Source organism: Camelus ferus, chromosome 20 (genome assembly GCF_009834535.1).
Source record: "Camelus ferus isolate YT-003-E chromosome 20, BCGSAC_Cfer_1.0, whole genome shotgun sequence".
NCBI lineage: Eukaryota > Metazoa > Chordata > Mammalia > Artiodactyla > Camelidae > Camelus > Camelus ferus.
In genome coordinates, this window is record NC_045715.1 from 31,551,239 (window position 1) to 31,574,286 (window position 23,048).

General features: G+C 43.6%; 1 protein-coding gene and 1 non-coding gene across 4 annotated transcripts in view; both read right to left on the bottom strand.

Moving 5' to 3' along the window:
• Positions 1-23,048, bottom strand: part of RCAN2 (regulator of calcineurin 2) — a 217,002-nt gene that overhangs the window by 119,977 nt on the left and 73,977 nt on the right. The gene's annotated exons all lie outside the window — the stretch shown is intronic.
• TRNAG-CCC lies at positions 9,817-9,889 on the bottom strand. The gene has a single exon. It is a non-coding gene; the product is annotated as a tRNA-Gly (tRNA).

Here is a 23,048-nt window from a genome sequence, read left to right on the forward strand (position 1 = left end):
CTGGGAACCTGTCAGAAATGCAGATTCCCAGACCCCATCCCGGACTCCCTGAGTCACAAACTCTGAAGGTGGAACCCAGCAATCGGTGCTTATCAAGCCTTCCAGAGGATTCTGGAACTCACGGCGAGGGAGAACCATAGCTGGAGGGACTGAGCATAAACACTGGTCTAGGAGTAAAGGGAACTGAGTTTGGTTAACCAGCGGTAACACGTAATACATTTGTAATTTGATTTTCCATCTGCACGATGGGGATTGAGTCTGTCTGTCCTTTTTCGTAAACAGGACAGTTGTGAAGATGTGCAGAGAGAATGCATGTAAAAAAAAAAAAGGCTTTATGAACAATCATATGCTAAAATATTAGGTATTTTAAATAAGAATAAAATAACATCATTAAGTGGAACAGACATTAATTAGCAGATCAATGATACATAATAAAAGAAAGTGAATAAATTAAACATGTAAAATGGAACTTCTGCGCCTGGAAAAGTGATGTAAGAAAAACATACTCACAGTGGTATTTACCCTCAGGTTTTCTGTCTCTGGGAGACCCGGAGTCATGTTCTCAGTTCACATTAAAACACAGCAATATTGAAAAGATCAAAATATTCAATGAAATATATATATATATGTGTGTGTGTGTGTGTGTGTATATATATATATATATATATATATGAATGAATGCATTTTTGCATCTCCTATCCATCCCATTCATGAAAAGATTTAAGACGACGTTGAAAGATAGGTGATGTGTTCTGCTATTGGGATTTCTGCACAATGAACAACAAAGAGAACAACCCAGAGAGGCAACTAGTACACCTGAATGGAAACTCAGGAACTCTGAATTCAAATCCCAGCTCTGTGTGACCTTGGGCAAGTCCCTTAAACTCTCTGGGCGTCCACCTCCAGCTCTTCCAGCTCTGAGCACTTCTAGTTCAGTTCTCCTATCGGCTGCTTATTTTTCCAGTTCTTGGAATCAGACTCTATAAACTGAGGGCAAGGGTGATGTCAGGAATCTGGTGAGAACGCACATGGCATAACCTGTCTCCCCATCTACAGACTCAGGTGGAAACAGAAATACAAGCTGAGTTGGGTTTCCGGGTATCAGGCCTTTACACAGTAATCCTACTGTATATTCCAGATCTGCCTTACAGGCAAAAAGAGTTTTATTTGCCATGTGTTTCCTATAATGGCCACTGTTACTGTTAAACAGAAAGTCTCACTAAGGAAAGCTCAGCCCGTACAGAAATTCCGCTCTCTACTGTGGCCACATTCTGGTGATTAAACTCAACCAAGGTTGCTGCATCCTGTTCCTACCTGTGCCCCATGGATCAGAGGTGGCAGCATCCAGCTGTCCTACCCAAGCTCCTTTGGGCACTTTTCTTCTTATCTGTCAAAGCCATTTCTTCAAGGGCTACTTGGCTGGAGCAACTCCCCTTCGAGGTAAAGAGCCCTCCAGAGGCATTAGCTTCTATTTTCCAACACATGGTTTTCACTTTGTACATCATCGTGTGGGAGGCAGTGCCTTGAGGTGGTTAAGGATCAAAACTTGTCCATCAGATGGCCATCCGATAGCTATTTACACCTGGGATAATTCATTTAACGTCTCCATGTGCTGATTTACACATCTGTAAACTGGGAATACCAATAACTCCTTTCTCAAAAGGTGATTAGGAATGACTGAATGGTATTCTTAGTTAAATACCTAGGCCACTACCTAGAACAGTACTTTCCACGTAGCAAGAGCTCCCATCGCAATGTGATGTCCGTCCTCCACGTCCTCTCTGGTTTAAGTAATGGAAGCCACGTTCAGCTAAGGCCTGGAACCCTCCGGAAGCCATGGTGGGACAGAAATACTCTCCCTTGAGCAGAAGATCACAGTTCTCAGAAAAATAAAAATGATTCAATTTGTACTCCACTGAACTCAAGCAAATACAATGGCACATGTGCAAATGGTAAAAACTCAGCAAAACGAACTCCAAGTGAGTCTAGAAAAATTGCCCCTCCTGGGCATATATCCAGAGAAAACTCTAATTTGAAAAGATACATGCACCCCAATGTTCATAGCAGCACTATTTACAATAGCTGAGATGTGGAAGCAGCCTAAATGCCCATCAACAGGTGACTGGATAAAGATGTGAGATACACACACACACACACACACACACACACACACACACACACACACACACAATGGAATACTACTCAGCCATAAAAAAGAATGAAATAATGCTATTTGCAGCAAGAGGGATGGACCTACAGATGATCATTCTAAGTGAAGTACGTCAGACAGAAAAAGACAAATATCATATGATATTACTTATATGTGGAATCTAAAATATGATACAAATGAACTTATTTGCAAAATAGAAAGAGACTCCCAGACATGGGAAACAAACTTATGGTTATCAAAGGGGAAAGGGAGGGGCAGAGGGGAATAAATCAAAAGTTTGGGATTAGCAGGTACAAACTACCACATACAAAGTAGATAAACAAGGTCCTGCTGTGCAGCACAGGGAACAATATTCAATATCTTGTAATTAACTATAATGACAAAGAAAAAATCACATTGCCTATCTACAGTGGCTCTATTAATAAAAGTGCTCTAGTGCATGATTTGGTTTAAAATACTGCTATTTAAAATACCCTGGGTTTTTATAATATTCCTGTTTTTTTTTTTAAGTAAAATAAGACCACGTAGAAAGCAGTCTAGAATACTACGTCAAAATAAATTCTAGTTGTAGATGAACAGAATACTCTATGTAGAAATGGAACTGGAAAGCATGTATTTCATTACAATTGCCTTCAGGAAACATGTCCGAAAAAACAGCCAGAGAAAAAGAAACCTTTCTCCTTGAGGTCCAGCATGAAGTTACTTCCCATGGCCACTAGATGGCGGATTTGGGCTTGTAGGGTAATTTGCTCACCCATCCACAGACACGGGCACAAACTGAAGATGTCACCAGCACAGTGTTCAAACAGAACAAAGAATCTATTACAGTTGACCCTTGAATAACATGGGTTCAAACTATGCATATTTTTTCTATAAATACGTATTACACTACTACATGTTCTACAGTTGGTTGAATCTGTGGATACAGAACCTTGGATACAGAATGCCCATCCATAAAGTTATAGGCGGATATTTGACTCCGCACAGAGGGTCAATGCCCCTAACCCCTGCATGGGTCAAGGGTCAAATGTGTATGCAATTTTGGTGCTAAATGCTGTGTGGGACAAAGGACAGAACCAACCTAAATCCTCCCCTCCGGGAGCTAACTGTCTAGTAAAAGAGAAAAATAAATCTAAATCAAGAACTTGAGCATAAAGTAGAAAGTAATAAAAGTGATGAGGGTGGAGATAAAACACCAGAGGCGTTCACAGGAAGAAAGAGATTCATACAGCCTGGGCAGTGGTCTAGGGGTGGGGTTGGGGGAGGGCAGGAGAAGCAACTCGGGAAGGCTTCATGGAGGGGGAGGCATTTGAACCTTGAAGGAGTAGAACTGCAATGAATGGAATGAGAGAAGGGGAGTAGGGGAGGAAGGATATCCAGGAGTCACGGACGGCCTAGGTAAAAGCATACAGGTAGGCAATTTTCTGCGTCCTCCTCCCACAGCCCTTACATGACTCTTACATATTAACTCTTTGTTAATGTTTATTGCCTTTCCTCTTTCATTTCCTAGAGAAGGGAACTGGGTCTCAAAAGAGGCTATGCAACTCATCCAACGACAGACTGATACCAAGAAGAGAAATTTAAGGCTAAGTCTGCCATGTGACACTGAACCAATGAAGCCTTGCACAAAAATAATATACGCTGTCAGATTCCATTTGCTGTGAAATTCTAGAGCAGGCAAAATGTATCTAAGGTGAAATGAGTCAAAGAGTGCTTACCTCAGAGGGATGAGCAGATTGCAGGGGAAGTGATACAAGGCAACTTTCTGGAGAAAGGGAAACGTTCTCCATGGTGAAAGGGGTTGGGGGTGGGGGCCAGATATATACCTCTGTCCAAATTGTACAGTTAAGACTATGCATCACAATGGATGCAAATTTTACCTCGCAAATAAAGCACTGGGAAAAAAATCATCTACTGGAGTATGAAGAGAGTAGAGGGTGGAGTTATGGATGAAAACAGACCAGCGGGATGCTGATAACTGTCAAAGCCAGGTGAGAGCTACGGGGGGTTCGTCACGCCCCTTCTGGTTACTTTGTACACGTTTGACGTTTTCCATGGGAACACATTTTTAAGTCATACACAAAATCTCTAGCTTTTTCTACCAACTACTTGGCTTCACATTTTTTTTTAATGTACATTCAAACACAGATGAGAATTCCAGCCCAAGGAAAACGCAGAAGACAGGCACACGTCCCCCGGGAGGGGAATGGGGCAGCCAACCCGAGAGCAAGCAGCATCCTAGGACACGCCAAGGAACTGCATTTGCTAGAAGAGGCGGCGTTACCCCGCTCCTAGTTTGCATCTTTTCTGTCGCTATAAATAATATCCAGGCAGGAAAGAGCAGAGCTCGGTGGGTACCGGGAAGGAGAAATGCAAAACCTATGAAGACATGCAAATGAATTAAAATTCTAGAGGCAGAAAGTTCTTTGAGCAGCTTTGGAGGAAGTTGGAAAAAAACAAGAGCCAGAAGATGAAAGTCAGGCAAATATTGTCCCAATTATTTAAAAGAAAAAAAAAAAAGAGTTTGAAAGGCTCCCTGTGCCACAGGCTAGCGTCCGGGTCCAGCAGGAGGAAGTCAGGCAATTCTCTCTGGACCCCTGCGGCTTCCCCTCCAACTCTCCCGGCTCCTCTGTACTCGGACCAAGTTTTTGCAGCTACCTGCACTCGACGTGATGTTTCAGGCCTGCACAGCCTTCTTCACGCTGTTCCCTCTCCCTGGAATGGAATGTCCTTCTTGTCCTTCTATTTATTCCTTCAGACTCAACTCAGGAATGATCTCCTTCAGGAAGGGTTCCTCAACCCTCCCGCCCCTCCTCAACACTCCCGCAGCACCTGGCCTGTCTGCCTCTCGCAGTACGGGTGACACTGAAATTACCTGCGTGGGGACCAGCCTCCCTGCTGGTCTGTCATCAGCTCCTCCGGGGCCTTCGTCTCTGGACTTCAGTATGTAGCCCGGGGCTTAGTCCTCTGCAGGGGCACAGGGAGTGTTTGCTGCTCTGCTCTAAGGCGGTTGTGGCGCTGGTGATTCTATGTGGCTTGTGAATACAAGGAAAATAAAGTGCAAGAAGGCTGCTCAGGGCTCACCCCTCATCCCCCACCCATTATCTCCACTGAGACCCAGAGTCATGCCTTCAGTGAGGTTGCCAGGTTCTGATGGAGCGATGTTTCAAGTGGCTACCGAGATTGTCCAAGAGCCTCTGTCACTACCGTGTCAGACGATTTTGGAACGGAGGCGGAAGGGATGCTGGCAAAATTCCTCCATCACATAATAAAACATCATTCTGTCCAACACCCGCCTCAGGGATGATTCCATGCCTTATGAAGTGACAAGAACAAAGAGAAATGAACAGGCAACATCATTCTTCGAGATGTAGAAAGACCGAAGAGTGATCAGACCTCTCTCTTGGAACTAATTCTGGCTAAAATATTTAGACATGAAATGTTTGCTTGACGTTCCAAGCAAGAGAGCTGAAAATACAATCACAGGAGAACCAGAGGGGCTTTTCGAGGCAGGTGATATCAGAGCATGATCTCCTCGAAGAGGAAGAATCTCGAGGAGAGCCAGGGTCGTTGGGAGGAGAGGTAAATTCTGTGCCACTGATTCGGGAACGTTGCGAAATCCTTTTAAGTCCCGCTTGACAACTTTGCCAAAATTGTTAACAGTCAATAAATCACTGACACATGGAGCGTCAGACACACCACATGAGCAAGATAATGTTCCCACTGCACTCCTGGCCCTTTGAGGATACATACAGATTCCAAACCCAGGGCAGAGCCTCTCCACATAGAAAACCAAGCTGTGTTTCACTTTGCTTTGCTTAAAATACAGCTACAGGTAGGCTCTCCGTGGAATGTGACATTTGGAACTTTCCTATCTTCTTTTTAATTGTTTTCACAATGCATTTCCACCAGTGACTGACCTGCTACAGTTAAAAGTCAAGCAAACAAGTATGATTACCGCGGACTTTCACTGCTCCGCGGAAGTCCAGCTGAGTCACATTAACCCCGTGTCTGTTAGGATTGCGAGACGGGGGATGCCACGGGAAGAGTTCTGGGAATAACTTCATATAGAGGACTAAGACGGAGGCCGATGAACAGAGAGGAAAACTGGGACCCAGAGGAATGAGAGTGAGCGTATACTGATCTTGGGAAAATGACTCCCTCTCCATTTCCTGACACACAAAACACGAGCTCCCGTGTAGGAATGACATAATGCCACTGGCAGCAACATGAGTGCACCTGGAGATGATCATACCAAATGAAGTCAGACACGGAAAGACAAATAAATGATGTCACTTCTATGTGGAATCTAAAATATGATACAAATGAACTTATTTGCAAAACAGACCCACAGACATAGAAAACAAACTATGGTTGCCGGGGGTGGGGAAAGGGAGGAAGGGATGAACTAGGGAGTTTGGGATTAGCAGATACAAACTACTACATATAAAACAGATAAAGCACAAGGCCCTTCTGTATAACACAGGGAACTATGTTCAATACCTTATAATAACCTTATAATAACCTACAATGAAAAAGAGTATGAGAAAGAATATACATATATGACTGAATCACTATGCTGCACACCAGAAACTAACACAACATTGGAAATCAAATATACTTTAATTTAAAAAAAAGGGCTCCCCTGCAGGAGGCTGAGTGAGGAAATGCATATGAAGCACCCAGGAGAGGACTTGCACGTCACGGCAGCCAAAAGAACGGCAGGGGGACGTGTCTCAGGGCAGCCCTGGGTGAAGGAAGGCGAGGCCGAGGCCAGGTCCTGAGCGCACGGCTCCGGGGTCCAAGGGGGCGGTGGTGTGTCCAGGGAATCGGGCACACGCTCCAGCTCCAAATCGCCGACTCGGGTCCTTGGCTGGGTTACATCACTGCTCCGAGCCTTGGTTTCCTCTTTTGGGAAATGGTGATGATCACAGTACCTATACTTCATGGGGCTGTGGTGAGGGTCAACTGAGGTGATGAAAGGAAAGGGTCTGGCACATGACAAGCTCTCCAAAAGTGTGGCAGCTTCACTGCAGCAGATTGTCAGGAAAGGCAGGACAAGGGCGGGGCCAGAACAGTGATGCACTCAGTCCAGAGCATCTGGGCAGGGTGACAGGGCCTGACTCTGCTTTAAGCCTGTGTGCGTAAGGCGAGCGTCTCTGCTCAGGAGGCTGTGAACAGTACAGTTCGTCGTCATCTGTCTCCTCCTCTCCTGGGCAAGCTGCTCTGTTCCCAAGGCCACAGCTCAAATCTTGAGAGCAAGAGCTAACACAACCATGGACAAGTCTCCTACTCCACCCTCAGGTCCAGCGAGGGCAGGGTGACAGTGGAAGTTGGAGGATCCCCAGCTGGTTGAACTAGCAATCACAAGAGCATGGGTTATTGGAAGATGTCAACCCAGAGGACTGTAGCGGGTCAGGGCGATGGCAAATCAGGAAGTGTGTGTACTGGGTTCACTGGCGAGGCAGAGGGGAGGCAGGCTTTGAAGATGGGGCCTGACATGCAGTAGATTCTCAGTAATTACTGGTTGAAGGAGTGAATGAAAGAAAAAAATCAAGATGAAAAGCTCTGAATAGGCTGAACAATAGGTCAAAAATTAAGATGAAATGCAAAGGGCATAAATGTTAAGTTTTGCCAAATGGTGAAGATTTTGCCCAACAAGCATAAATGCAACAGAGACTCGAGAATGGAGAAAGTCACTTTCCCAAGACGTAGGCGATGTTATCAATCACAAGCTTAATGGGTGACTATATGCTGTGACTTTACAAATGTAGACTGAAGCCATGTTGTGAGACTCGGAGAGCAAACAGACCCCCCTGGAACCAGCTGTGGCCAGGTCTCATGGTGTCTTGTCTTCAGTTATAGGGCGATGCTTTAGGAATTCCGTTCATGCTCTGGAGTGTGTGCAAAGGCAAATACGGCAAGTCTGAAACCCCATCACAGGGGAAGCATCTCAAGGGACTGCTGGTTCTTAGTGCAGGAAAAGCAAGAATACTTACTGGGGACATGAGAGCTGACTTCAAATATTCAAAGTGCCGTCAAGCAGAAGATGAATTAGCCTTTCTAAACTGAGCCAATATTTATTGAATGTCTGTATTTACAAAGTACTCATTTTATGAATATTGTTTGGCCACTTATTCTGTGCCAGGCCCTGTCCTAGGTGCCGGGGAAGAGGTCTCTGCCCTAATGAAGAGGACACTTAATGCAGGGTGGGGAAGACAGCAAGCAAGCAAACAAAGAGAATAATTCCTGACCGTGGAAGGAAGGAACTGCACATGGTGTCTGCCTTCACACGTGGCTTTCAAGTCTAGTGGCATACTCTTGATCTTTGTTGTTCCATTAATCAGATAAAGATAAATGCAATTCAATGAAAGGAAGAACTTTCTCACAACAGAGAATGGACTCGGCAAAAAAAAAAAAAAAAGCAGTAAACCATCATTGGAAATCTTAAAAACAAAACCGACTTGGCCATCTTTTAGGGATGTTGTGGAGAACTGCTGAACAGGGTGATTATAGCTGGGTCAGTGGTCCCATGAACTTTGGATTTCTCAGACCTATACAACTGAAAAAAACATGGTAGGTGGCAACATGGGAGTTGCCAAGTTTTTGTGTTTCTAAGCACATTAACAAAAACCCTACCATTATTAAGATCTTTTCATTAAAGACCAGTCCATTTCCAGGGACCTACAAGGAAAGAATGACACAACGTCAGAATAAAAACTTCTCTAAGTTAAGTAAATTTGGTTACATTAGATTTTGTAACATCGGCCTAACTTTTCTAATTTTGCAACAGACCATCAAGAATTTCGCTGTCGGCCTGAAGGAATCCACAGACTGGAATCTGAAAACAGAACCAGATGACCTGCAAGTTCTTCCCAATCTGTTTCTGTCTTGTCAAAGTTTAGTACACTGTTTAAGTGTGGGGGTTTGGGAGCTGACGTCCACACACTTAAAGCCAAGGCTCAAACCAGTGATGGGAACGTTATTTCACTTGTCTGAACCTCAGTATTTACACGTGAGACTTGGGGGTGATGACACTGCCCGCTCCTGGTGCTGTACGAAGTCCCTGAGATGAAATGAAGCGCTCGGCACAGACAGTGGCATGTAGTACGTGTTCAGTAAAGACGACAGCTAGGACCTTTTCTGTCAACTCTCCTGCCCCAAGGAGATGGCAAGCCGAGGGCCCTTTCTTAGGGATGATGGTGTCAGTGTGCACCATTATCTAACCTCCCACAAAGGAATCGACTGCCTTATTTAGCAGAAATCCTTGAACTCTGGCCCGTGCTGCCCAGGGAATAAACAAGCATAACTGGTTGCCCCTCCTGTAGTATTCATTTACCTAGGCTCCGACTTCTGACCTGAGCTGCCTGCTGGCTTCTCTACAGAACGCCAGTCCCCTTAGTTGTCCTGCCATTTCCTCTCCCACCTGCACTCTGTGTGTCAGCCTACAGGTGGCGCTGCTTCCCCCTCCTCCCGACCCCGCCTGCCACCTCCAGAGGGACCAACACTCCCAGCGGACCATTGGAGCAAATCAGAACCTTTGACATCAATACCAACAAATCCTGCTCTGTTTCTTTTTTTTCCCTTGGTTTCATTTATTTTTGGGTTTTGCGGGGGGTAACTAGGTGTATTTATTTAGTTTTTGGTGGAGGTACTGGGGATTGAACCCAGGACCTCCTGTGTGGGAAACATGCACGCTACCACTGAGCTATACTCTCCCCCCAAAACCCTGCTCCATGTCTTTGCCAGGCAAGAGAACGTGTCTGAATGCTGCGGAGACGTGTGTCCTTAGGCCTGTGACTTCAGCTCTGAAGGCTCCAGCCACGTGAAGGATGACTGGCTTGAAAGCTGAGCTCCCCGTCAACCTTCCATGGCTCATGCTTTGTGACAACGCCCAGCAGGGTCTGTTCAAAAGAACGCACTGTTCTAACAATAGCAAATGCTTCTCTTGCTCGGTCAGGAAGTGATATTGTGCTGTCTTGAGCAGTGATTGGATTTAAGTCCTTGACAGGTGCTGAGCCTAGAATTAAAGAACTCTGTTCTTTAGCGGCAGTAAATCTAGACAAAAAAAGGTGCTGAAATAAGGTCTTTCGACGCAGGTCTTCTCGGAGGGACGTCAGTGGAGCTCCTACGATTTGGCATCTGCGTAAACTCAATGTGCTGAGTCAGCCCTGAGCTACTTCTCGTTGCTGCCTGTGCCACTTCTCGTTGCTGCCTGTGCCAGCTCCACGGTGCTGACTTACTTGTTTCAGATCTGGCTGGGCTTGCTAGCGGAATAAAAGCATGGAGTGCTGTAATTACTGAACAGCGTCCGGTGGATGAAAAACTAGGCCCAAAGTCAGGACATTCGGACTCTGGAGATTTCTAATGAGAGACACGGCCTGCATGTGAGCGACGCTTCAGAATCTAAACAGATAAATGGAAGCCCTTCCCTTACTGAGAGGCAGCGATACTTGGACTCACGCCCTCCACTTTTCTTTTCCTTTTGTATCTTCTTTATAAATAGATCACATGGGGGCTTGCAGGCTACTGTAAGGTCTTCAGGTTTTATCCTCAGTGAGTTGGGAGCCAGTGGAGGGTTCTCGCTGCTGTGTGGCGGTCAGGGCAGAGAAGGGAGGCTGGTTAATGGGCTATGGTAGTGATCCAGGTGGGAGGCGGTGGTGGCCTGGTCTGACCGGCGGGGAAGCAATGGAGATGGTGAAAGCAATAGGGATTATTTATTCTGAAGATGCACTAAATGAATTTATTAATCGATTGGATGTCTCTTGCAAGAAGAAGGGAAGAGTCCTGGATGACGACAAGACCTTTTGGTCTGAGTAACTAGAGGTAAGATTTGCTACTTCCTGAGATGGGGCAGACTTGAGAAAAGCAAGACGCCGAGGTGGTGAGGGAGTGGGGGTAGGGGCACACCATGAGTCTGGCTTCAGACGGGTAAATTCTGAGAGGCTTTGATGTCCCGGAGGGAGGTCAAAAGGAGCAGATGAAGATTCAAGTCAGATGAAGATTCAGGTCAAAAGTTCAGGCAGAGATCCAGGCGGGATATGTGTATCCTGGAGTCATCACTCTATCTGTGGTGTTTAAAACCATGAGGGCACGGACAGAGGCAAGAGGGTTCAAGGCTGAGCCCTGGGCACTTCAGCTTGAGGTTGGGGCAAGGAAGAGGCATTAGCAAAGGAGCAAGAAGAGGCCATGAGTGAGACAGCGTCCCAAGAACTTGGTGAAGAAAATGTTCCAGCGAGGAAAGGATGATCAGCTGTGTCAACACCATCTCTTAAATATTCCAAATCAATTTACAACTGTAACCAAATTCTTTCACTCTTCTCAAAATAAACCGACACATCTAATATTAACTACACTTACCAAAGGAAAAACTCAAGGCTACTCTAATGTGTTCAGATACCCTAATAGGTCAGACTGTCTTCAGACTGTTTAATAACAAATAACCACAAGTAAAATTAACGGTGACAAGACGTATTCCTAAACGTACACAGGGTTGTGTACATTTGGCTCATTTGATCATCCGTTGGCTTCCTTTCACATCTTCCATGGTTGTAAAGTCATTTTTCTAATTCAAGAGGAAACACCTACGTTATCGGGGTGCCCTGCTCCCCTGGCCAAAGACTCAGGACACACTTATTTATCTGCCAAATTCAACATCAAAACTCCAGATCTGGGCACCATGTTTTTCAAAGCTGAATCTCCCCAGACTCCAGGTGAATGAGCTGATCCCTTTATAAGTGTTGAGTTCCGCACGCTATGTCAGCAGGGACCTTCTGCTCAACTGGAGTTTAATTTCACAGCTCTGCATGTCACACATTTCCTAGAATTATATTTCAAGTTGCACCTTCACCTAATTTTTATCATAAGTTAATATCCAAGCTTTATCACCTAATTTAGGTGGAGGAAATTCTGCACCTTTAAAACCAACTTGGCAGCAAATGTCTTTTACCCGTCGACTGGATTCAGCGAACGTCTCTGTTCCCTGATTGAATTCCACATTCTTGCCCTATTTTTCTTGTCTGGATATTGGCCATAATTCTCAAATCCCTTTTAATTGATAAGAAAAGACTGAGTGTAAGGCCCATGGAAGCAGGAGGAGCGAGCACAGACTGGAATTTCTTTATTCCAGCGCATAACACTCAGGGTTGCTGCCCCAGGGTTCGTTAGGATGGTGCTCAGAACTCTGAAAGCTCCACAGTCCACTCTTGCTTAGCTGTGAGAACGTCACAGAGGAGCTGCAGACTCCGGAACGAGGGCCAGAGGAACCATAAAGCAGAGTGGATACACCTCATTTATTCAAAAGACATTTATTGGGCACCTTGAACTCAGTGTTTGCACCCCCTCACTGGTTCATACTTTGACACCTAACCCCAAAGGGCTGCCATTAGGCTGGTAGGGTCTTTGTTGGGTAATCAGGTCATGAGGGTGGAACCCTCATGAGTGGGGTAAGTGGCCGTATAAGGAGAGACTCGAGCTTACTTCCTCTCCCTGCTCTCCACCATGTGAAGATGCAGTGAGAACACGGCCGTCTGTAAACCGGGATGTGGGGCCTCACCAGACTACTGGGTCTGCCAGCACCTTGACCTTGGGCCTCCTAGCCTCCAAAATGGTGAGAAGTAAATGTTTGCTGTTTACGCCACCCAGCACATGGTATTTTTGTTACAGCATCCTGAGCTGACTAAGGCCCACTTACCACCTGCCTGGCACAGCCCTACGCACTGGGCAGGGCTGAGATGCAGTCGTGTCCACCAGCACGGCCGTGCTGATAATTTACAGCCGGTGTCTCTTCTGACTGGTCAGTTGTTACTCCACATAGGCTGTCCCATATAATGTATATCATTCATGAAACTAGAGATACTACAGTGAACAGAATACTTCTCTGTCTTCCAGAAATTTTTGCTTGTTTTAATGACTTCAAAGAGGTATCTCTCCTTTCTGATACCCATTACAGCCACCTTAACAGTCAAACAGTAAACAGTCACCTAGGATGCTCTTTCTAGGTACGCTAAAGCTACCGTGTTTAACAGCAAATGCCCTGGGGTGACTCCATTTACGTAACAAGTCTAAAACCGAGGAAACTGTAGAGATGGGAAGCAGATCAGTGGTCGCCAGGGGCTAGGGGGGTGTTGGGGGGAGACTAGAAAGGATCACCCCAGGCAGTTTCCTTGCAGGAATGGAACAGGTCTCTATGGGGACCATGGTGGGTACACACATCTCCACATGTGATAAAATTTCATGCACACACAGACACACACAAACAGTCACACATGCACACAGAGTGAGTTATGTAAGAACTGGTGAGATATGAGTAAACTCTGTAATCTATTTAATAGTATAATCCCAGTGTCAATTTCTTGGTTTCGATATTGTGCTATAGTTAAACAAGATGTTCCCCTTGGGGAACGCTGGAAGAAGGAGTGCACGGGACCTCTCCGTGCTATTTTCGCAACTTCTTATGAGTCTATAATTATTTCCAAGAAAATGTTTAAGAAAAAAAAATATATTCATTCATTTAAAATAATAATAGACCCTTTACAGGCAAACAAATTCATATTCTATAATACTACAAACTTTTCACTTTAAGTCAGCTCTCTGTATCCCAAAGTAGCCAATAATGAACAAGCAGGGTTTGACGATCACCTAAGCCATGCACCCTCATCCAGCTGTGAGCTGTCACCGCCACCTCTATTTATTTTAACTTGTTTGATTCAGAAAATTAGCACGTGCAAAAATCGTTAAATGTTGCATTCTCTCTGATACAGAAGTTTTAATACCAGGAAGTATCCTACGAGTAAATAGCTTCATCTCTGTGCCCCCAAAGTTAGGAACAAGAACAGTTACCACAGCATAGTTTATGACAGCAGAGAGCTGGGACAATCTAAACACTCAGAGCAGGCGACATGCTAAGTGCATTATGACAGACACCCAGAATTGACAAACTGGAGACAATCAAAAGGTTACTGTAGAAGAATTCTTAGCAATTTGGAAAGCTGCCTTCAACGTTTTGCTAAGTGAAAAAAAATTTCTTAAATGGGGTATACAACTACGTATACACACACACACACATATGCAATACATATACAAATACATATATGCATATATAAATGCATATACATATGCAATACACCTACATATGTGTTTGCATCGAAAAAGAATAGATATTTAAATGTTAATGGTGTTTTTCTCTCTGTGATGGCATTACAAACAATGTTTATTTTCTTCCTTGGAATTGTCTCAATTTTCTAAAATGTCTATAGAGAATGTTTATTGCATTTGTAATAAACGCAACATGAGAAAAACAACGCATATATTAAACTCAGTTCCTTAGAGACCAGTGTTTCCAAACTGTGGTGAATGAATGGATTTTCAAAGATGTAGTCATAGTGGTCCAGGACTACTGCTATGAGAATGTTTACTGTGATGATTTCATCCAGATGAGAGCCTTAACATAACACGGACATACTCTGGGTCGAGTTGAGCGTGGTGTGTCAGAGTTGGCAATGCCCACACGTACTTTTATCTTTATGTCTGCGAGGTTGACAAGCGCTACTACTGTAAATCTCAGAGAATGATGAGAAAAGAAACAGAGTCCAACGTAACAGGGGATGTACCCATAGCTAGTATAAACCACAGCCCACTGCACAAATCACGGTTTGCACAACTTCCAGTAGAGAAAGTCCTCGAGAACGCCAGGCATGCCAAGCTCACAAGCACTTGCCCACAGCAGCCAGCACCCCATCCACAATGCGCTCCCTGCACTTTAGCAAAGGGTGTCACCGCTCACAGTAAATTAATCAGTGTTTTACAAGTGTGTGTTTTAGCTTTTATTATATTTGCAATTGTAGATCTGTTTTGGTGTTACATGAAAGCAGTATGTACAGGAATTTGTGCCTATTTTGTTTTGTGCTGTATTCATTTAAGCAGCATGTTGTTAAAAATACTAAGTCAAACTCAAGTCTACAAAAACCTTTTTCTATTAGAAAAGAATAAATTGGGAGTTGGAGATTGCAGATACTAAATACTATATACAAAATAGCTAAACAACAAGGTTATACTGTATAGCACAGGGAACTAGATTCAATATTTTGTAGTCACCCTATAATGAAAAAGAGTATGAAAAGGAATATGTGTATGTGTATGTCTGAATGAAACGTTATGCTGTACACCAGAAACTGATGCAATATTGTAAACTGACTGTACTTCAATTAAAAAATATAAAATTAAAAAAAAATAAGAAAGCTAACAAAAAGGAAAAGAAAAAGAAAAGGACACAGGACTCTGCTTTTTAACACATTTCCTAGTGATTCTTACATACGCTGAATTAGGAGAACCACCAGCCCAGGACAATCGAAGGTACAAAACACAGCCCCGTTTCCTGGAGTTAAATCAGACTCAGCTGGGGAGTCTGATGTCCGCAGTGGGGTTGAACCCTTCCCCAGGAGCACAGGTTTGCCCCCAGGTTCCAATCAGAACCTCATGGCCCCAGAATCACCTTTCCTCTTCTGTCCTTCCAACTTGGGCAGGAATCAGCCCAGAGTCTTGTCTCTTTCTGCTTCATTCTGGGGACTCTTTGCCCATCCTTACCACAGGGCCATTGTCAGCACCCTCGAGGGGCTCTGTACGGCTGCCATTTTGGGAAGAGGGTTGTGATTTGGGTGCCTTCCCCACAGAGCTCTAGTCATCAAGGTATTAAGTGGAGAGGGGAAACAAGCACAGCAAAATATCCCTCCAACCCTTCCCCAGGGAAAGCCTGCCTGCTTGACTTTTCTCTGTATAACGAAGGAGGCTAACCTCTGACGTTCCCCACCCACCCCTCCATGGCCGCCGCCCCAGTTAGAACATACTCAGGTTTGTTTCCAGGTAGCCTGGGGACTGTACAAGCTGGTGTTAACTCCATTGCTACCCTAGCATTTCTCTGAAGCTTTCTTTCTTTTTTATTTTTTGAAGTACAGTCAATTTACAATGTTGTATTGGTTTCTGACGTACAGCATAGTGATTCAGTTTTACATATACATTATTTTTACTATAGGTTAAATTATAAGATACTGAATATCATTAGTTCCTTGTGCTATACAGTAAGACCTTGTTGTTTATCTATTTTATATACAGTAGTGTGTATCTGCTAGTCCCTGAAGCTTTCCAAATCCTTCACAACCGTTGGCACATCTTTAGTTATATGGCAGACTATTTTAATTCTAAATAATAGTGTGACTCATTGGACAGTGAAAATTCTAAGCGTAAAAATCAGGTGTCTCCCCTCCACTCCCAGGAGAGCCCCAGAGAAGTAAGATGCCCGAGCTCCTGCCTTCACAATGAGGTGGAGACCAGGTGGTGCTCCCCTAACACGTCCCTTCAAGCTCCTAGAAGCAGACGTTTGCAGAAAGCGGAGTCGAGGGTCCACTGCACACTGAGGAAGGAGGGCTAAGGCAGGGCTGGATGGAAAGCCCACGTAAAGCTGGGACAACGGAACCTTCAACACAGTGTGTCTGAGGATGTGTGCAGAGGTACGTGTACAGAAATAAACACGTCAGACAGTTTTTACAAAACATTGCTTGTCATTTGGGGAAACAGGTAATGTCGCCACTAAAATATTAAGAATGTGTGCACCTGACACAACATTGTAAACTGATTGTAACTCAATACAATTTAATTTAAAAAAGAATACGTGCACCTGAAAAGCTTAAGTAGCAGAAATTTAAGTACAAGAAACAGAAACCTAAAAGAGCTAGATTCAGCTTAGTAATCGGCATATGGTCACCAAGCCCTTACCATGTGGTATTAAAAAAAAAAAAAAGTGTGTGTGTGTTGTCTGTCTAGATAAGTGTGTATGTGTGTGAGTGTGTGTGTTCTGTGTACACAAATACTCGGTTGCTACCTTTGATAAAAAAATAATTCTGCAAGCCCCGGACTGTGGGGGCAGTTCTTGGCCTCTTGATGTTTCCGTTTTCTGAGACCTACTGGCTGGATTCAGGTTAGGGGGATGTGCCGACAAAGGGTGAACCTCGTTCTTCATTCCTTCCTACCCTTACCTGCTCCCACACTGTTTACAGTAGATCGCCACACAAAGTGAGTTATTAACAATAACAAAAGTTTTACACACACACAAAATGTTTTACAAACCAACTCCCATGACAATGGTCCCTAGAGAGAGCAGGTGTTCTGGGCTTCTCAGGGTACTTCTCCTTTGTATTTCCAGGAGGTGGAGGGAGAGAGTGGTGTCAGCTTAGAAGAGGTGATTTTGTAATAGGGAAGAACAAACCTGACTCCATATTGGATCTGTTTCTTTTGCTTTAACTGCTTTTGCTACAAGTTAAGAATGCTGCCTATAGTCTGAAATATACAGAGTAACCCACTCTCAAGGTGCTGACCTTTAAGGGTATAACACTTTTCCACCCATATAGAGATAAAAAGTTGCAGAACAGAGAGCAACATTTGTCTTTCTTGCTGGAGGTCTACAGGAACATCGTGACCTGATCACGGTAGACAACCAAGGAGTCTGCAACCAAGTTTGCAAAAACCAACCACACTCCCTCCTCTTTTAGTATAAAAGGAGCCTGAATTCTAACTTGGTAAGGTAGTTCTTTGGGACGCTAGTCCACCATCTTCCCGGGCTGCCAGCTTTCTGAATAAAGTCACTATTCCCTGCCCCAACGTCTCGGCTCTGGATTGCACTGGCCTGTCGTGCGGGGAGCAGTGTGATCTTGGGCTCGGTAACAGTCTGAGAGAGGGAAATGATTACTCTTTTGATCACAGACCATGCTGGCTTGAAATATTAATCTTTATAATTTCATAACTGCCAAAGATTTGTATCTAAGGTGCTCCACAGGCAAATCTGTTGTAGGCAGAATAAGTGCTGAGGGCTATTTCTGTTCCTATTCAAGCTGTTCCTGACACTCTGCTTCTAACATTCACCCTCCAGCCACGTCCAGTGTACCTTACTAGCTATATATACAATTCTTAAATGTGGGGTAAAAATAAAAATTATTCTAGAAAAATAACAGAACCCACAAAACAAGCAAACCTTCCATACACCTTAGAAATGGAGTTCTTTGGTATGTAACAAAGATACTGATTTTGTATCTGCCAATTCCCTTCTAAATGTAAAACACACGTGTAATTGGATGCTAAATGTTGCTGAAGTAGACAAAAGCTAACCCTGTGGTTAAATGGAGGGTGGGATCCAGGAAATCTGAAATTACAAGACACCAAGCAGACTGCTTACCACATTCTCCATCAGCTTCCCCATGCAAATCTGTGGAAAAAGCTAGTATCCCACATAAGTCTGTACCATATTTCTTATTTCCTCCTCTACACACCAGGTTAAAAGCACTCTCCCAAATTCTGAGCAATTCTTTCTTTGAAGAATTGTGGTCTCCTGAGTATATTGCAAAGATTAAGCAATAGCTGAATGCAAATCTTTTTGCAATAAAAGATGACATGTCGATAAACTGTCATCTGCAAAGATTCACGCTACCATCTTCTAACTGGCTTGGGCAATTTGGATGAATGGGTTTCTAGGCAGACTCTATGTGAAAAATATATCTATGTTATCTAATTTTCTCAAAGTCATTCCTCCAAATCTCATTAAATTCTAGTAGATATTTCTTGGTCTATTTTCATTTCTTTTTTAGGCTTCAAATGTATTTATCAAAGCAATAACCCTTTCATTCAGTCCACACTGATCATTTAAACTCTTGGCAGTCATGATTTTGACAGGAGACCAAGGACAGCTGTTTGAGTTTTAGGACAATTTAAAGCAAATGTTTCTGTCAGCTCTTTCTTTTAACTCTTACAAATAAATGACTTGCAGAGAGAAACACGTTTCAGCGCCCTTTGCTTTAAAACGTAACATTGGCCGTGAACACTTCGAAAGACACAGTTTCCACTTATAAAGGCTACTTCCTTGAATGACTTGGCTACAGATGATGGAAGAACTTCCAGGGTAAATAACAGCATTTTTCATCTCTGACATTTTATGCATTAGTCCTATTATTTTCATATTTCAAAAAACTAGACAAGGAGCTGATGGTTTCTCTAAAATAACCATTACAGGGTTGCAGTTGGAAACGAGGCATACAGTTAGGTGCTGAGGGTTCAGAAACAAATACCCCCAAACGGGGTCACTGAATCGTCACTGTCACAATCGTCAGAGCCCTCCAAATTGACTCTAAAACCCCCAAGTCTGAGCTCCTGGACCCGGGACTGAGGCTGTGTTGTACCCCAGGACACCAAAGGAGATGCAGACACACCAAAAGGATGTGCCCCAAGAGAGAGAAAACAGAAAAAAAGACTGACGGAGCACCACATGAAAACAGAAACTGTGCCTGAAGGAGGAGGAACAAAATAAGAAATTGGATGTTAAAGTGGAATTGTACAAGCCAACCCTGAAATCGCCCATCTGGCAAGAGCCGCTCTGATTTTTTTCAAAGTCATCAGTATGTTGAGATTGATATTTTCAAAATCCATGATTATTCTCGCAGGAGGATGGCTGTTTATAAAGCAACTTCTGAAGGTTTTCTGGTCAGAGTCCTTCTAGAACCACAGATCTGTTTCCTCGGCGGCCTCTGTCAGATACCTCGAAGAGGTAGCTTTTCAAAGCGGCCTGACCACGTTCCCGTGACTTCCCGGCGGGCAGCGCTCACCGCTCCGCTCGACAGTATTTTGCCCGGGTACCTGTTTACATGTTTACAGCCTCCGCTACGAGGCCAAACAGCTGGGATGTCTGCAGGCTCCTCTGGCAACCTGGTGTAGATGGTACCAGCTGGCAAGCTGCTCAAACTGCAACCCGGGTTCTCTTTGTCCTGCCACAGAAGCTGGTGACTAATTAGCTAAGCATTTAGCCTCGCCTCCCTCTACTGTAAAAAAAAAAAAAAAAAAAAGCTGGATGTGCTGCCCTTCCCGTACAGAAGATTCATGCTGGGAGGGAAGCGTGTACAATGTGAATACATCCTGTTTCCAGGAATGGTGACAGATTGATGCTGAATGCTACCACTAGATCTCCCAGGCAGCGATCAAGATGAAGGCACTGTTCCTGCAGGCTACACAGAGCAGAGCTGCCAGCCCACGTGGAGAAGGAACCCAGCTCCTTGGCCCCTCCATCCCAGTGCTCCAGCGACTGAGTTATTCAGCCACTTTGAATAACCAGGTAACAAGGAATGTGAAAAAGACTGGCTAGGGGAGTGGCAGGAAAATGACATTTCTCCGTTTTGTTATTGTTTTTTTTCCAGCAGGAGAGAGCTGGCTGAGGGAAATGCTTTCCTCAAAAGGATGCCTGTATCACGTTCGCTCCTACTCACTGCTTTGCATGCAGGGAGTCGAGAGGATAAGAAACGGCCAATCATTGCGGAAAATCCCGGGTTCTGGGAAACATTCCAGGTTCTGTGAATTTCAGAGGATATATCAAACTGTGAAAATCCAAACCAAGCTCATTTGCCACTCAGATGCCTTTTAAATTATGCTAATAAAATAGATCCCAGATATGCTGATTTATTTGAATGAAGAAGTGGTTTTGGAATCTTTAGGAACATTGTACATAAATACGAGGAATTCACACATTAGTTTAATTGTCTGTAACAAGACTTCTGGTACAAAACTTACTAAGTCAACACCAGACAACATTGCCTATTGATATACTTAAGCAATTTACATAAAAATAAATCTGTGAAAGGGAAAAAATAAATATGAGGAATTCTATATAAAGAAAGGGAATAAAGTGATTTTTCAAGGTTCTCATCTAACTCCTGAGTCCTACAGAATAACTTTCTTTTGTACACAATTCTATGAGCCAACAGAAATGCCATCACTAAAAATCATAGTCCGCAGGTACAGAAGGGTTACAGAATGAAATCAGAAATTAACACTAAAAACATGAAAACAAATATATACATGTATATGCATGACTGGGACACAGTGCTGTACACCAGAGATTGACACATTGTAACCGACTGTACTTCAATTAAAAAATAAATTTAACACTGAGTTTGTTCTTACACTATTATTCACCTCTCGAAGGTTTATTAATTGTTTCATGGGCTTCAAACATGATTTAATCAATGTTGGCAGTAGTTCAATTTATGTGTTCAATTAAATTCCATGGCACACACTGAAGATGCCCTCAGCCAGACTCTGCACTTCCATTCCACCAGGACAAACCATGTGGACTGCCGTGTGCACCCATGAAAGTACTAGACCATTTTCCCCAGCATCACTTCATCCTAGAATAGGCTCTCAAATGCACAGTCCATTCGTTCATTGTTTCTCCACACGTAGAGAGCCTGTCACATGTCAGGCATCATGCCAACATTTTTCTCTCTCGGACATCCTTAAAAATTTTCTCCATGTACAAGTTCATAAATTATTTTTTGACCAAAGTTTTGGGCTATCAGTTGATGAGAACTAGATCAATACTAGACCCCATTCTCAAAGGCATATTTGAGGTTGACCAGGACATTGGGAAAAAGCAGAAGAGGATTTGGTGAAACTTGTCCACAGCATGTGGTATGTCTCCCCCTGCTGGCCACCAGGCAAAAAGGCATGCCTGAGAAATAGAACAGGCTTCCAATGGGCATCTGTTGCCTGTTACTTGAGTGTCCAAACATTTCCTGAGTGCCCAGCAGTGGTGAGGTTCCAGACACGCAACAGAGTCATAAAAACAGCCTGTAGGAAATACTATTTTCTTACTTTGTGAAAAAAAATCCTACCTCACAGAGCAAATCTTTGAACAATTCAACAGCACAGTAATTCATCACATTATTTGGAAAATATGCAATGTTAACCAGGATGGTATGATCTTAAGCTATTTGTCAATTCTGGGCTTTCAAGTTCTTTTGTATCCAAGATGTTTGTCATCCTTACAATAACCGAAAGGTGGCCAGTGTGTGCTGGAAGCCGAGAGCAGGGGGAACTCACAGAACTAGGGGTTTGGCAGGGCTAAGTTTGTTCGTCACCTACTCCGTTCCTTAGCGTGGAACCTGGGACAAATATGCCGGCCTTCTGAAGACACATACTTCAAATATCAAACACTGAGAAGGGCCTATGATTCCTGGGATGACCACTTACAATATTTTCCATTAAGGATGGACGATTAGGTAAACAAAATGTGGTGCATGCGTGCAATGGAAGATTATCCAGCCTTAAAAAGAAGGAAATTCTGACACAGGCTACAACATGGATGGACCTTGAGAACATTATGCTCAGTGAAAAAAGCCAGACAGAAAAGGACAAATACCATGAGATTCCACTTATATGAGGTACTTTGAGCCATTTATATGAAGTACCTCGAGGAGTCCAGTTCACAGAGACACCTCATACAGGTACGTGGCAATAAATAAATAAATAAATAAATAAATAAATAAATAAATAAAAGCAGAAAGTACCTATATGTTGTTGGGCAGATTTGATTTCATCTACAATAAAACAAAAAGGAACAGCCTGTAATGCAAGACAGGGGTACAGTGCTCTGTGACTTTGCTGGCCAATAAAGCCTCTTATTTAGGCTCCCTGTTGGGTGTCCTCATGGTTATTCTTTTATTATCTATGGCATTTTAAGAGCTCATAGAATGGGAAAGACACTTGGCTTCTTGTGGTCAACTACCGACCCTGCTCCATCCCTAGCTGATATTATAATCCATCCCCTTGATTTAAATTTAGCCTACACAGTTATCCAGAGAGGTTCATAAAGTTATACGTTCTACTTAATTCTGCACATTGCTTTTCAAATTTAGAATTAACTTAGAGCCAACTGAGCCAAGAATCAATTATTATGCTATCTCTTAATTTTGTGTTCTTATGCTTACTCTTAATCTTTTTTCTTCATAAGAGAAATAATTCTTTCTCTTTAACCAAAACGGCTGCTCTGCTGAGATGCAATGAATAAACT